Consider the following 14,405-nt stretch of genomic DNA (forward strand, 5'->3'; position numbering starts at 1 on the left):
CCATCTGAGCCACCAGGGAAGCCCAACTACGAGGTGGAAGTGTTTCTAGAAATAAGAGGCAGGCTGAGGATGTGAACGGTTTTCCCCAGGAAGGTCTCAGAGATCCTGCTCAATTACAAGGTCATAATCTACAAATGGGATCACCACATAAACCCATCACCACATAAACCACATAACCCAACCCCCTCATTTTTTTGTAGTTGTATACCTTATGAGCCAAAAATGGTTTTTACATTTTAAAAGCTTGTATTTTAAATGATTTATTGCCTATATAATATTCTCCAACTTGCCCCCAAAGAGTCACAAGTCTGATTATTTACAATTTGGCTTTTTAAGGAAATAAGACTTTCCTAGGTCTAGGGAGGCTGGTAGTGGGTAGAGAGAAGGGGACCCTTTCTAAGGATACTTAGGAGATGGTCCACAGGCAAGAATGTACAAGCTGGCCTGAAAGTAAGGGCTCCCAGTGGACCAGTAAATGCTGCACATGTAGTGAAAGCTGGTTCACGTTAGACATAGAGCAGGCATTTGGAGAGGATGGCAAAGAAGTGGCCGGAAAGGTCAACAGGGACCTGTCACCAAGGACTCAGGGCCCAGAAACAAATACTTTCTAGTGAGTTACTTGTTTATTCTGTTGTTGTAACCCCCTCTCCTGTAGCTCAAATACTCACACAGGATTTAAAGCTTCTTTCAAATACTTGGTCTTGTTGTCAACTGCATCTCCAACTCCTAGAAGAGTTGGTGTCCATTAACCTTTTTTTTGATTGAATGAATATTGGGAGACATACTAGTAGAATTGAATGCCAGGTTCTATCCTACTGGCTTGCTCTGTGAGCTTAGCCAAACTGCACACCCTTTCTGGATCTCGGTAAAGTGGGGTTTTGCATTTTTTCTTTGGTATTATGAGGGGAATGAAGGGGTTTTCCTTTCTCACAGACTGAAAATACTTCCAAGTTAGGATCTGGCCAGCTGACAGGAGTTAATGGGTGACCTGAGAGTGAGGAAGAGGTTGAGGTTGGGGGTGTTCTTTCTGGTCAAGTGGAAATGCCCCAATTTTCCTAAGCTTTTTTTTTTCTCACTGAAAAATGAATATATGCTATTATAATAGTTCCAAACAAATTCTGTTCTAGAAGTAGAAAATTTCCCCAAATCTTACTCTCCAGGGAGCCACTATTAACAACTTGGTTTTATTCTCTAGACATGGACATGGGAATTTTGTTTCATGGGTGTAGAAGTTCAGTCTGTGAAGATGAGAGAGTTCTGGAGATGAACAATGATGATTATTAGACAACAACATGAATGAATTTAATGCTGCTGAACAGTACACTTAAAAAGTCACTTTGGGTATATGCCCAGGAGTGGGTATGCTGCGTCCCATGGTAGCTCTATTTTTAGTTTTATGAGGTACATCCATACTGCTCTCCATAGTGCCTCTGTCAAGAAAAGAATAATTTGAAAATATATGTGCACCGCAATGCTTATTACGGCACTGTTTACAATGGCTAGGACATGAAGGCAACCTAAATGTCCATAAACAGAGGACTGGATAAAGAAGATGCAGTACATATATACAGCAGAATAGCAATCAACCTTAAAAAATGAAAAACAATGCCATTTGCAGCAACCTGGACGGACCTAGAGATCGTTACACTTGAGTGAAGTAAGTCAGATACATCAAGACAAAAATTATATAATATTGCTTATATGCAGAATAGAAAAAAAGGGTACAAATTAGCTTATCTAAAACAGAACTTAAGAGTCACAGATGTAGAAAACAAATTCATGACTACAAGTGGGTAAAGGGGGAGAGATAAACTGGGAGATTAAGATTGACATAGGCACGCTACTATATATAAAACAGATAACTAATAAGAGTCTGCTACAAAGATAGGGATGTACTCAAGACTCTGTGATGGTCTACATGAGAAAAGAGTTAAAAAAAGAGAGTATGTATGTGTATATATAATTGATTTACTTTGTTGAACACCCCAAACTAACACAATACTGAAATGAATTATACTCTAATGAAAATTTTAAAAAATTAAGAAATTTAAAAAATTATTTTGATCATAAGTATTATGTTAAATATATTTTGGGTGATCAAGCACTCAGTCATCTCTGACTCTTTGCAGCCCCATGGACTGTAGCGCGCCAGGTTCCTCTGTCCGTGGGATTTTCCCGGCAAGAATACTGGAGTGAGTTGCCATTTCCTCCTTCAGGGTATCTTCCCCAGCCAGGGATCAAACCCGCATCTCCTGCATTGGCAGGCAGATTCTTTTTTTTTTTTTTTTTTTACATTTTTATCTCATGCATTTAATTTTTTTCCTTTTTTTTTCATTTATTTTTATTAGTTGGAGGCTAATTACTTTACAATATTGTAGTGGTTTTTGTCATACATTGACATGAATCAGTCATGGATTTATGTGTTCCCCATCCCAGTACCCCCTCCCACCTCCCTCCCCATCCCATCCCTCTGAGTCTTCCCAGTGAGCCAGCCCTGAGCACTTGTCTCATGCATCTGACCTGGGCTGGTGATCTGTTTCACCCTTGATAGTATACTGTTTCAATGCTATTCTTCAGAACATCCCACCCTCGCCTTCTCCCACAGAGTCCAAAGTCTGTTCTGTACATCTGTGTCTCTTTTTCTGTTTTGCATATAGGGTTATTGTTTGCATCTTTTAAATTCATAATATAGTTTAGTATACTGTATTGGTCTTTATCTTTCTGGCTTACTTCATCTGTATAATGGGCTCCAGTTTCATCTTCATTAGAACTGATTCAAATGCATTCTTTTTAATGGCTGAGTAATATTCCATTGTGTATAGTGTACCACAGCTTCCTTATCCATTCATCTGCTGATGGGCATCTAGGTTGCTTCCATGTCCTGGCTATTATAAACAGTGCTGTGATGAACATTGGGGTGCACGTGTCTCTTTCAGATCTGGTTTCCTCAGTGTGTATGCCGGAGTGGGATTGCTGGGTCATATGGCAGTTCTATTTCCAGTTTTTTAAGAAATCTCCACACTGTTCTCCATAGTGGCTGTACTAGTTTGCATTCCCACCAACAGTGTAAGAGGGTTCCCTTTTCTCCACACCCTCTCCAGCATTTATTGCTTGTAGACTTTTGGATAGCAGCCATCCTGACTGGCGTGTAATGGTACCTCATTGTGGTTTTGATTTGCATTTCTCTGATAATGAGTGATGTTGAGCATCTTTTCATGTGTTTGTTAGCCATCTGTATGTCTTCTTTGGAGAAATGTCTGTTTAGTTCTTTGGCCCATTTTTTGATTGGGTCATTTATTTTTCTGGAATTGAGCTGCAGGAGTTGCTTGTATATTTTTGAGATTAATCCTTTGTTGCTTCATTTACCATGGAATATTACTCAGCCATTAAAAAGAATTATTTGAATCAGTTCTAATGAGATGGATGAAACTGGAGCCCATTATACAGAGGTGAAGTAAGCCAGAAAGATAAAGACCAATACAGTATACTAACGCATATATATGGAATTTAGAAAGATGGTAACGATAACCCTATATGCAAAACAGAAAAAGAGACACAGATGTACAGAACAGAATTTTGGACTCTGTGGGAGAAGGCGAGGGTGGGATGTTTCGAGAGAACAGCATCGAAACATGTATATTATCTAGGGTGAAACAGATCACCAGCCCAGGCTGGATGCATGAGACAAGTGTTCAGGGCTGGTGCACTGGGAAGACCCAGAGGAATCGGGTGGAGAGGAAGGTGGGAGGGGGGATTGGGATGGGGAATACATGTAAATCCATGGCTGATTCATGTCAATGTATGACAAAAACTACTACAATATTGTAAAGTAATTAGCCTCCAACAAATAAAAATAAATGAAAAAAAAAAGAAAAACAGGATATTGCCTTGAGGAAAAACAGGATGCCCCCTAGGGCAATGTGGCCACTGTGACTTCATCCATTGTTTGTCAGGTCACCACAATGGGCCTTATTTTAACTATATACTATGAGCCCCTTGTGAACCCTAACAATTTTTACCAAAATAACCAAATTAAGACTTGCTTGAGAAATAGGTCTGGTCTCAATAAAAGTGGCCTGATGGTTTATATAACCATAATTGACCTTAAACATTTTTTGCTTTACTGAAACTTTTATAGAGTCTCAGACTGAACTTTTAAACTAAAACCTTTCAGGAATAAGAAAGTCATGTCAAAGGCTTATCACAGATTTTGCCTAACAGATGTAAGTGAATTCCTAAACCTAAAAGTTTCCAATCTCTGGAGGGGTCAGAGAGAGAGAAAAGATAAATGTTTCAATTTGTTTACAAAGTATAATTTTACTCAATTACTATCATAATTAGTTTTAGGGGAAGGTTTCCCCTACTCCTGGAAAACACAGATTCAAACTTATAATTTTTCAGATAGAAACCATAAAAGTTATAAGCATATTTGCCAGTTCTTTCAGTCCTTTTGTTAACTTTTGTGAAGTCAATAGATTTCCCATTCAGTTCAGTCACTCAGTTGTGTCTGACCCTTTGCAACCCCATGGACTGCAGCACGCCAGGCTTCCCTGTCCATCAGCAACTCCTAGAGCTTGCTCAAAAATCATGTCCATCAAGTCAGTGATACCATAAAACCGTCTCATCCTCTGTTGTCCCCTTCTCCTCCTGCCTTCAATCTTTCCCAGCATCAAGGTCTTTTCTAATGAATCAGTTCTTCGCATCAGGTGGCCAAAGTATTGGAGCTTCAGCTTCAGTTCAGAAACTGGTATTTATCCAAAAGTCTTCCCCAGTGACTCAGCTGGTAAAGAATCTGCCTAATGATACAGGAAACAGAAGAGATGTGGGTTCGATTCCTGGGTTGGGGAGATTCCCTAGAGAAGGAAATGGTAACCCACTCCAGTATTCTTGCCTGGAAAATTTCATAGACAGAGAAGCCTGGCTGACTACAGTCCATGAAGTTGCAGAGTCAGACATGACTGAGCACACATGCCTTTCTATAATTGAGGAGTAAACATTTTTTGTGAAATTTGGTTAGTGCTATGACAATATTTTAAGAAGTAACTAGAAATATGACTGATAACATTTTACTCGGACACATCAGAATCTTAGGAACTCCATATAGTTTCTAGGATACCTATATTAGTAAGATTTACCATACAATATAAGTTATTACTTGTCAGGAAGCATTTAACAAGAGGCTTCCTGTGTGCTGTTTTGGATCTGTCAGGAACCCTCTGGCCCTTATTAATTCCTGAATATTCAGAAATTAAGAGGAGAGGGACTGAGGAATCCAGGCATTTCTCATTATGGTGATAAGTATCCTCTTCTCTTGTTAATAGGGATCGCCTTGTGTTTTGTAAGTCTGGAATTTTAATCTTTATCTTTGCTGAGAATAACTACCTTGTAAGACAGTATATATGCCCACGCCATGTTGATTAAAACACCTTTGCTCCATCAGAGCTTTGGTCCCTGTGTCTTTCTCTCTCTCTCTCTCCCTCTCCATTTCTGGCTGATTCCCTGGAGCGTGGAAGCTGGCTGCGTAACCCAGGGAATGTTAGCCTCTTTCCTTCTTTCACTCTCTCATCGTGGACTCCGGACCACCAGGTTCCGGTCCATTAGAGGACCAACAATTACTCACTTGATAATACTTCCCACATAATTCTGCATACAATTGAACCTAATTAGTATAATATCTCTCTGAGATGTTTCAGGGGACCTCTGAAGCATCCCCAAATTAGCTAGAAGTCAAAAGTGTTTCATTAAAATGATTTAGGAAGTTTTGTCAACGAATACCAAAAAGGTTTAGAACACTCAGTCAGGTAGGATGATAGCTCATTGTGAAACAATAGCTATCCATTTAGCCAAACTATAAAGAATTTCAGAACAGATCATTAAAGAGATAAAGAAACTTAAATCTCTCATCAAAGCAGTTCAACATCTGAAGAAAGGGTGTCTCTCTTAACAGAGAGAAAAGCCAAATTTTTGCACCAGCTTGCTTTTGAATTTATTTAAAAGTAAACTCAGTTTATTTTAAACTTAGTCAATCCTAACCATGCTCCAGGAGTTGGTGATGGACAGGGAAGCCTGGCATGCTGCAGTCCATGGGATCTCAGAGTTGGACACGACTGAGCAACTGAACTGAACTGAACTGAACCATGCACAAAACGCTTTTCTCAGGGTCCATTTTCCACAAAAGTTCTTACCACTTTCTGTGCCCAATACTTTGTTCTCCCATCCTGAAATGGCCACCTGTAAGTCAGCCCTGCTTTCTTTTCCTTTCATAAAATGCAGTTCCTTTCCTCATACCTTCTTTACTGAAAACACACTTCCTATTTTCCTTAAGCAACCAAGAATGTATGTTTATATTAGTATCCTATAGATTGGTGAACATAGGTACCAGTGATAATTTCTAAAAGCTTTTGTTTTCTTACAGAAAACATTTCAGGATGGCACTGAATATTATTTATTAATAGTCAAAAATCTTTTTAGTTTCTCTGTAAGAGGAAATTAGTTTTCAGTAATCAGTGTTTCAGAATCTTATTTCATTTGGAAATGACCTAGCCATTTAATAAATTTTATCACTTAGTTTAGCCCAACTCTAGAAATTTAAGTTACCCAAATCTGGAGGGACTATTTTAGACAGACACACCTAAATTATAATTATTTTTAATAGAACTTATCTAAAAGTTCCTATTTCATTAAAAATTATTTTTCACTTGAGTTGCATTCCTTGTTGACAAACTTGTAACAGATATAATAATATTTAACCTTGGCACAATGAAAATATTACCCCTTAATGTTAATGACTCTTAGACATGTCTGTAACAGGAGGGAAAGGGGCAGGGGACAACTTTTGAAAGAATGACATAGCCCAAGGACACAATATAAATGTTAGAAAAACGCCTCCGGAGGAAAAAAGCCGCCTCTAAGGACCGTTGGTGAAGGCCTTTATTGAGCGGTCGCTCTCTGGCAGAACTCCCAGGGGTGGGTGAGTGAGGAGACAAAGGGAGTCTGCGAGGTATGAGGGGTGGGGAGGGGTTTTATAGCCAGGGCTGGCGTCCAAGCCAGGTCTTTTCATATAAGGAAGAAAGCGCGGGCTACAGCGGGCAGTCAGCGTCCGAGGGCTCCGGGTCGGTACCTGATTGGACCAGGCTGCAGGGGGTCGGTTCCCGGAAGTTTAGCCAGCCTCCGGAATTTGCCTTGCGGCACTTTTCCGGGGCATGTCTCGACCTTTCAATAAACTGACTAGAATCAAATGGGGCCAAGATGGCAAATAAGACTAGACCTTGATCCTGAATCAGCAAGTGAAATGACACAGCCAGAGGTGCCAAGACAGTTCCCAGGCACTGTTAAAAGACCAAGGAGTGGGTGGTGGCCCAAATCCAGGGAATCTCTGCCCCTTCCCCAAAATAGTTGGATTAGTCCTCCCGTTCATTAGCGTATGAAATTACCCAGCCTATAAAAACTAACCATGCCACATTTCACGGCCACTACAATCGCCCTCTGCCATGGCCCACACTGTCTGTGGAGTGTTCTTCTCTCTGTATCTGAATAAATCTACTTCTTACCTATCACTTGGTCTCTCACTGAATTCTTTCTGTGATGAGATATCAAGGACCCAAGTTTCATTAGGTCCTGAAACCAGGTACTGTGGCTTTTGGCTGGGTTCAAGTCCCAGCCATGTGGGTTCAAGTCCCAAGCAGGATTTTGGCTGGCTTCAAGTCCCAACACATGGGTTCGAGTCTCAATCTGTGGTAAATGGTTTTATGTTTACATTAGTTAAATCAACAAATACACACGAATACCAGGTGTTTAATACTGAATATTTTCCAGTTCATGTGAACCTGAAAATCATTTAGGTTAATTTCTCTTGTATTTAGAATTGTTTGATTTATAAGCACTTACTTTTCTTTAGGCCAGTTATATTAGTGCTCATTTACAAACTAGTTTCTGCAATTAGTAATATTATCCAAAGACAAAGACATATACTGAGACATACATATATCTAAATAGATACAACAAGGGATTTTGTAGCTTTGTTTTTCAAACTTAGCTATAAATCAGATATCACAGTATAAAACTCACAAATTGTAAACTAGAGTTGGAATAAGAAACTTTTAAAAAGGCATTGTTCCTTCCTTCCTTTTTTTTTTGTGCATGTAAAAATATAAATTTTGAAATATCAAAAGAACCCCATTAACTAGGCACTTGCAAGTATGAGCCTCCTATGTATTGTACATGAATCTGGCTGGAGTGTTAGAGGTTGGCTTTCTGACATCCCTCATTCTGTTTTTAAGACTTTGTTTTTCTTTTCTCTTTTCTAAGACTTTGTCTTTCTTGTCTCTCCGTGGCCACCACAGAGATGAGCAGGACAGGAGCGCCAGGAGGAGAAAGCCCCAGGGGCACTGCATTCTGGCTCACTACCCCCCACCCCCACCCCCACCGTTGCCTCACTCCCTCCCCTGATCTACCTCTTACCTAACCACTCAGCAAGACCACCCAGGCTTTTATAACTGAGTAACCCTTGGGCCCAGAATTTTTTTTTTTGTGGTCTTTTTTGAACCCTCAACATCCTCCCAATGGATGATCCAGGGGAATGTCACAGGAGAATCCTTACCTCCCTTTTCAGGGTTCCCTAGACCTAGAACATTTTTGACTGGTCCCTGCGTCTGAGTTTTCCTGTACACTCAACCACTCCCACTGGAGGTTTCTTTTATATCCTGAGAATCTCTTCGTCCGCTTCTGGTCACCTCCCTCACAAGAGAAACTGCAGATTGTGTTTCCCTTCTCGCTTGGAGTCTAAGACACAACTCTCTCACACGCACTTGATCACTGAAAATGCTCAACCACCAAGGAAGTACTTGTAGTCCAATTTTCCCTACCTTGGCTTGTGCATGAAGTTGCCTGGTTGCCTTAGTGCTGGCTTTCTCTTTCCCATGTAGCTCTGCTGTCCTCCAAACAGGTCTCAGGTCTTTCTATGGCTTCTGTAGAGAGCTGGGCTCCAATGTAGCGGGCTACCCATAGTGGGGCGGGACACATCTTCCCTACTACCAAAGTCCCACCTCCACGCTGGCACAGTGAACCTGGAGGAGCCTCCAAAATTGTGGAAAATAAGACCCACCAGCCCAAACCCAAAGAATGGACTTGGAAACACGAGTAGCAGCGGGAAGCAGGACTTTAAGACCTAAAAGCAAGGTTTTGCAAGGAGCATAGGAGTTGTCAGGTAGGGCAGAGAGTCTCAGAGGCTTTCAGGGTTGGGCAGAGCCGGAGTCCCCTCCTGATATCAGGCTACTCTGTGACTTGGAAGAAGTTCTCGGACATCATTCCTTATAGGGGACAAAGGACCTGCTGGGGCCCAGCCTGGTGACACTGCTTGATGGTGACAAGTGGGACAGGAGGCAGTCAGCAGAGCTCTGCCAGCAGCCACCTGGCCTGACCCAGCATCACCCTCTCAGGAGGAGTCGGTTTTGCTAGGGATCAGAAGGTGGCAGAGATGGCAACATAGGAGCTACTGAGTGAGCAAAGGCAGAGAGGAGGGAGCAGTCAGAGCACATGTGGGAGAGATTTCTGGGTGAGGGTCAGGGTCAAGGTGAGTTTTCAGGAACCTAAGGCTGAGGTTTAGGCCTTTGTGCAGCAAAGTTCTATTGAGATTGAGAGGGAGCAGGGAAGACAGGATCCCTGAGGATTCCTGGCCTGCTGTCTGGGGAACTACTGTCCAGTCCAGAGGTCAGAATTGATCCCCCAGGTAGGGAGGAGCTCTGGAAGGTGCTTGAGCTGGAGTGGGTCATGGACCAGATAAGAGAGGCAGTGAATGCCTCAGGCTGGACTGAGCATCTGTCTTAGTGACCCTACAGCAGGGCAGAGTCAGCTGCCTGAGCAACTTGCTAGTGAGCACCTACTACCTGCTGGACTCTGGGTGGATGCTACACATACACTAAGAACCACTTTCTCAGAACCTACCATGTGCTGGGCTGTCTGGAAGGATGATTCACATGTGGAATCTCTGTAACTAACAGTGACCTCCTCATACAAATGAGGTTCACATCAGAGAGGTTAAAAGCCTTTCTAGAATCCTGGTACCAATATGAAAACTGCCTGCCCAAGTGTCCTGCTCTCACCTTGTCTACTGTGGCCTCAAACTCAGCCAAGTTGTACATTGAGAAGATCAAAGGCACCAGCTATGCCTATGGACTCCCAATACCACTCTGTGCCCATACAACTCACATCCTCTCCCATCTTCACCTGTAAATGGTTCAGCCATAAATGAGGGGTTAATTAATGCCAGTTCTTCCTTGTCCCTTCCATTTATAAATGCCTGGAAGTGGTTTTAAAGACTTGGGAGAGTTTGTGTCAATCATGAACTAGGTTTGGATTTTTCTTAGATTCTGTGTCTTCCTCTCACTCCCTGCCAGAAAGCTGACCTGAGTGTTTCCTTCTTCAGCAAGTTGAACTGATGGTCAAGTTATACCCTTAGTGGGAGAATGGATAGAATAGATGTGTTGGAAGATTCCTTCCCTCAACTGCTTCAAAAAAGGTTCTGAACAGAAAACCACAGCATCAAACCCTGGTCTTATCTGTAAATGTCAATGATGAAGGGTCAAAAGAGTCTTCCTGCCTCAAAAAATGTTAAAAATGTCAGAAGTTACTGTTGGAATTGCCCTAGATTATGCTTCTCAATTAATTGTGGTTAAAACATCAGGTTTTTGCATTTTTTCTTTTTTCTAAGCTACCTTGGACTTATCTACTTGTAAAATAAAATATAAATTACCCAAGAAAACAAAGATAAACAGTTCAAATCTAATTTTAATTTTTAGTTTCAATACACATAGAACTACTGTGCCACATTGCTCTAAGGTTTCTGAGCAGTCACTCTTAAACTCTGTATTTACCTTGTCAGGAACCAGTAACAGGCAGCTCGTGGACAAGGCAGGTCCTCATACCTCACAGGAGCAACACTGCCCCAGGAAGTATGGTGCTGCCTGGTTGTTGGCCTGAAAGGAGATTGTGGGGTGAGGGACACAGAACCCCTGGTGAACAGCTGAGAACTGTACGTTGGTCAGTATGGGCTGTTGTCTTAGTCCCTGATATCTGGTAGGATGAGGGGCTCTGGGAAGGGAAGGACTTGTCTGAGGTCTCACAGCTGGAAAGTGGCCAAGCAGGACTGGTCTCAGCCCTCATCCGAGGCTCTTCCAATCTGCCTTGGCGACTTTAGCCCAATTCAGGACCACTCTGATGGGTCATTTGGTTCAGCTTCTCTCTCTGCCCAATTCCACTACCTTCCTTCTTCATAAACTTTTCACAGAGAGGAAATGCAGCGAATAAAGTCATGTCCATTCATGATGAGGAATTGGAAATCAGGACCCCAACTTGATACCTCTCTACACAACAGGAAATAAGACGTCTGAATTTACCAAGAAGGAGAGAGGCTCTGTATCTATGGGACACTGATATAATCTGGGTGAGATGTAAATTGGTGCTGCTATTTTGGGAAAGTCTGACACCACTACTCTGTACCTTGTGCAATCATGGAGCCTTAGACCCAGCTGTCCCTCCGACTGTTGAGAGTGTGGGAGAGAGAAAGGACACAGAGACAGAGACCAGTGAGGACAGTGGTGTCGGAGTTGATCAGAGGTTGGCTGTGGGAGTGAAAAGCAGCATTCACATGCAACAGATATTTAATCAATATTTATTGAATCAACAAAAGACTAGAACATGAACATATAAAATGATATTCAAATGAATAGTGAACATTATTTTTCACAGAGACATTTTAAATTACACTACTCTTTGCACTGTGTATGGGAACAGTATGTTTAATTTATTAAGTCCAAGAGAAAAGATAATTCACTGACAGAATGAAACATCCAAACATCCAAATATCTTCATTTAAAATTTAAAAGTACTTTAACTATAGACAGTATCAGGTAGAGCAGAATTCTAATCCAGATCCTCCCAAATTAAGTTTCTATCTTTCAGAAAAGTCTGTTCTTGACAGAATTGTTTTTCCTGTAAGCTTAGTAGGTTCAGGAGTGGATTACCACAGTGCTTGCTCAACCCCAACAATTGCCCATGACCAGCTAAGTGAAAGATGAACATTCCACAAAGCCTCCAGCTTTACATCTGTGCAGGGGATCTTTCAACACATGATTCCTGATTCTAATGAGACAGCTATTACTGAAAAGGGCAGCAATTTCTTCATCAGCCACTGACTGAAGCTTATTTGGGAAAATGGTATTCTTTCTGAGAATTGCTCTATAGCCTCTTTACTTACAGGCCTTTTTCTTCTTTTCTGAAGATGCACGTTTTCCAGCCCATATAGTAACTTCAAACTTGGCCTGAAGCTGATGAAAGAACAACTTACCGGATAATCCACAAAACAGAGCCAAGGATGGAGGCTGCCATGTTGTCCCGCCCCATTCAGTCAGTCAGCTCAGTCACTCAGTTGTGTCTGACTCTTAGGCGACCCCATGAATCGCAGCATGCCAGGCCTCCTGTCCATCAGCAACTCCCTGAGTCTACTCAAACTCATGTCCATCGGGTCGGTAATGCCATCCAGCCACCTCATTCTCTGTCATCCCCTTCTCCTCCTGCCCCCAATCCCTCCCAGCATCAGGGTCTTTTCCAATGAGCCAACTCCTCCCATGAGGTGGCCAAAGTACTGAAATTTCAGCTTCAGCGTCAGTCCTTCCAATGGACACCCAGGACTGATCTCCTTTAGGATGGACTGGTTGGATCTCCTTGCTGTCCAAGGGACTCTCAAGAGTCTTCTCCAACACCACAGTTTGAAAGCATCAATTCTTCGGTGCTCAGCTTTCTTCACAGTCCAACTCTCACATCCATACATGACCACTGGAAAAACCATAGCCTTGACTAGACAGACCATTGTTGGCAAAGTAATGTCTCTGCTTTTAATATGCTGTCTAGCTTGGTCATAACTTTTCTTTCAAGGGGTAAGTGTCTTTTAATTTCATGGCTGCAGTCACCATCTGCAGTGATTTTGGAGCCCCAAGAAAATAAAGTCTGACACTGTTTCCCCATCTATTTGTCATGAAGTGATGAGACCAGATGCCATGATCTTAGTTTTCTGAATGTTGAGCTTTATGCCAACTTTTTCACTCTCCTCTTTCACTTTCATCAAGAGGCTTTTTAGTTCCTCTTCATTCTCTGCCATAAGGGTGGTGTCATCTGCATATCTGAGGTTATTGATATTTCTCCCAGCAATCTTGATTCCAGCTTGTGCTTCTTCCAGCCCAGCATTTCTCATGATGTACTCTGCATATAAGTTAAATAAGCAGGGTGACAATATACAGCCTTCACATTCTCCTTTTCCTATTTGGAACCAGACTGTTGTTCCATGTCCAGTTCTAACTGTTGCTTCCTGACCTGCATACAAATTTCTCAAGAGGCAGGTCAGATGGTCTGGTATGCCCATCTCTTTCAGAATTTTCCACAGTTTATTGTGATCCACCCAGTCAAAGGTTTTGGCATAGTCAAGAAAGAAGAAATAGATGTTTTTCTGGAACTCTCTTGCTTTTTCCATGATCCAGCGGATGTTGGAAATTTGATCTCTGGTTCCTCGGCCTTTCCTAAAGCCAGTTTGAACATCTGGAAGTTCTTGATTCACGTATTGCTAAAGCCTGGCTTGGAGAATTTTGAGCACTACTTTACTAGCGTGTGAGATGAGTACAATTGTGAGGTAGTTTGAGCATTCTTTGGCATTGCCTTTCTTTGGGATTGGAATGAAAACGGACCTTTTCCAGTCCTGTGGCCACTGCTGAGTTTTCCAAATTTGCTGGCATATTGAGTGCAGCACTTTCACAGCACCATCTTTTAGGATTTGAAACAGCTCAACTGGAATTCCATCCCCTCCACTAGCTTTGTTTGTAGTGATGCTTTCTAAGGCCCACTTGACTTCACATTCCAGGATGTCTGGCTCTAGGTGAGTGATCACACCATCATGATTATCTGGGTCATGAAGATCTTTTTTGTTCAGTTCTTCTGTGTATTCTTGCCACCTCTTCTTAATATCTTCTGCTTCTGTTAGGTCCATACCATTTCTGTCCTTTATTGTGCCCATCTTTGCAGGAAATGTTCCCTTGGTACCTCTAATTTTCTTGAAGAGATCTCTAGTCTTTCCCATTCTGTTGTTTTCCTCTATTTTTTGCACTGATCGCTGAGGAAGGCTTTCATATCTCTCCTTGCTAGTCTTTGGAACTCTGCATTCAAATGGGAATATCTTTCCCTTCTCCTTTGTTTTTTGCTTCTCTTCTTTTCATAGCTATTTATAAGGCCTCCTCAGACAACCATTTTGCCTTTTTGCTGTTCTTTTCCATGGGGATGGTCTTGATCTCTGTCTCTTGTACAATGTCACGAACCTCCGTCCATAGTTCATCAGGCATGCTGTCGATCAGATCTAGTCCCTT

This window comes from Cervus canadensis, chromosome 11 (genome assembly GCF_019320065.1).
Source record: "Cervus canadensis isolate Bull #8, Minnesota chromosome 11, ASM1932006v1, whole genome shotgun sequence".
In the NCBI taxonomy this organism is placed as follows: Eukaryota; Metazoa; Chordata; class Mammalia; order Artiodactyla; family Cervidae; genus Cervus; species Cervus canadensis.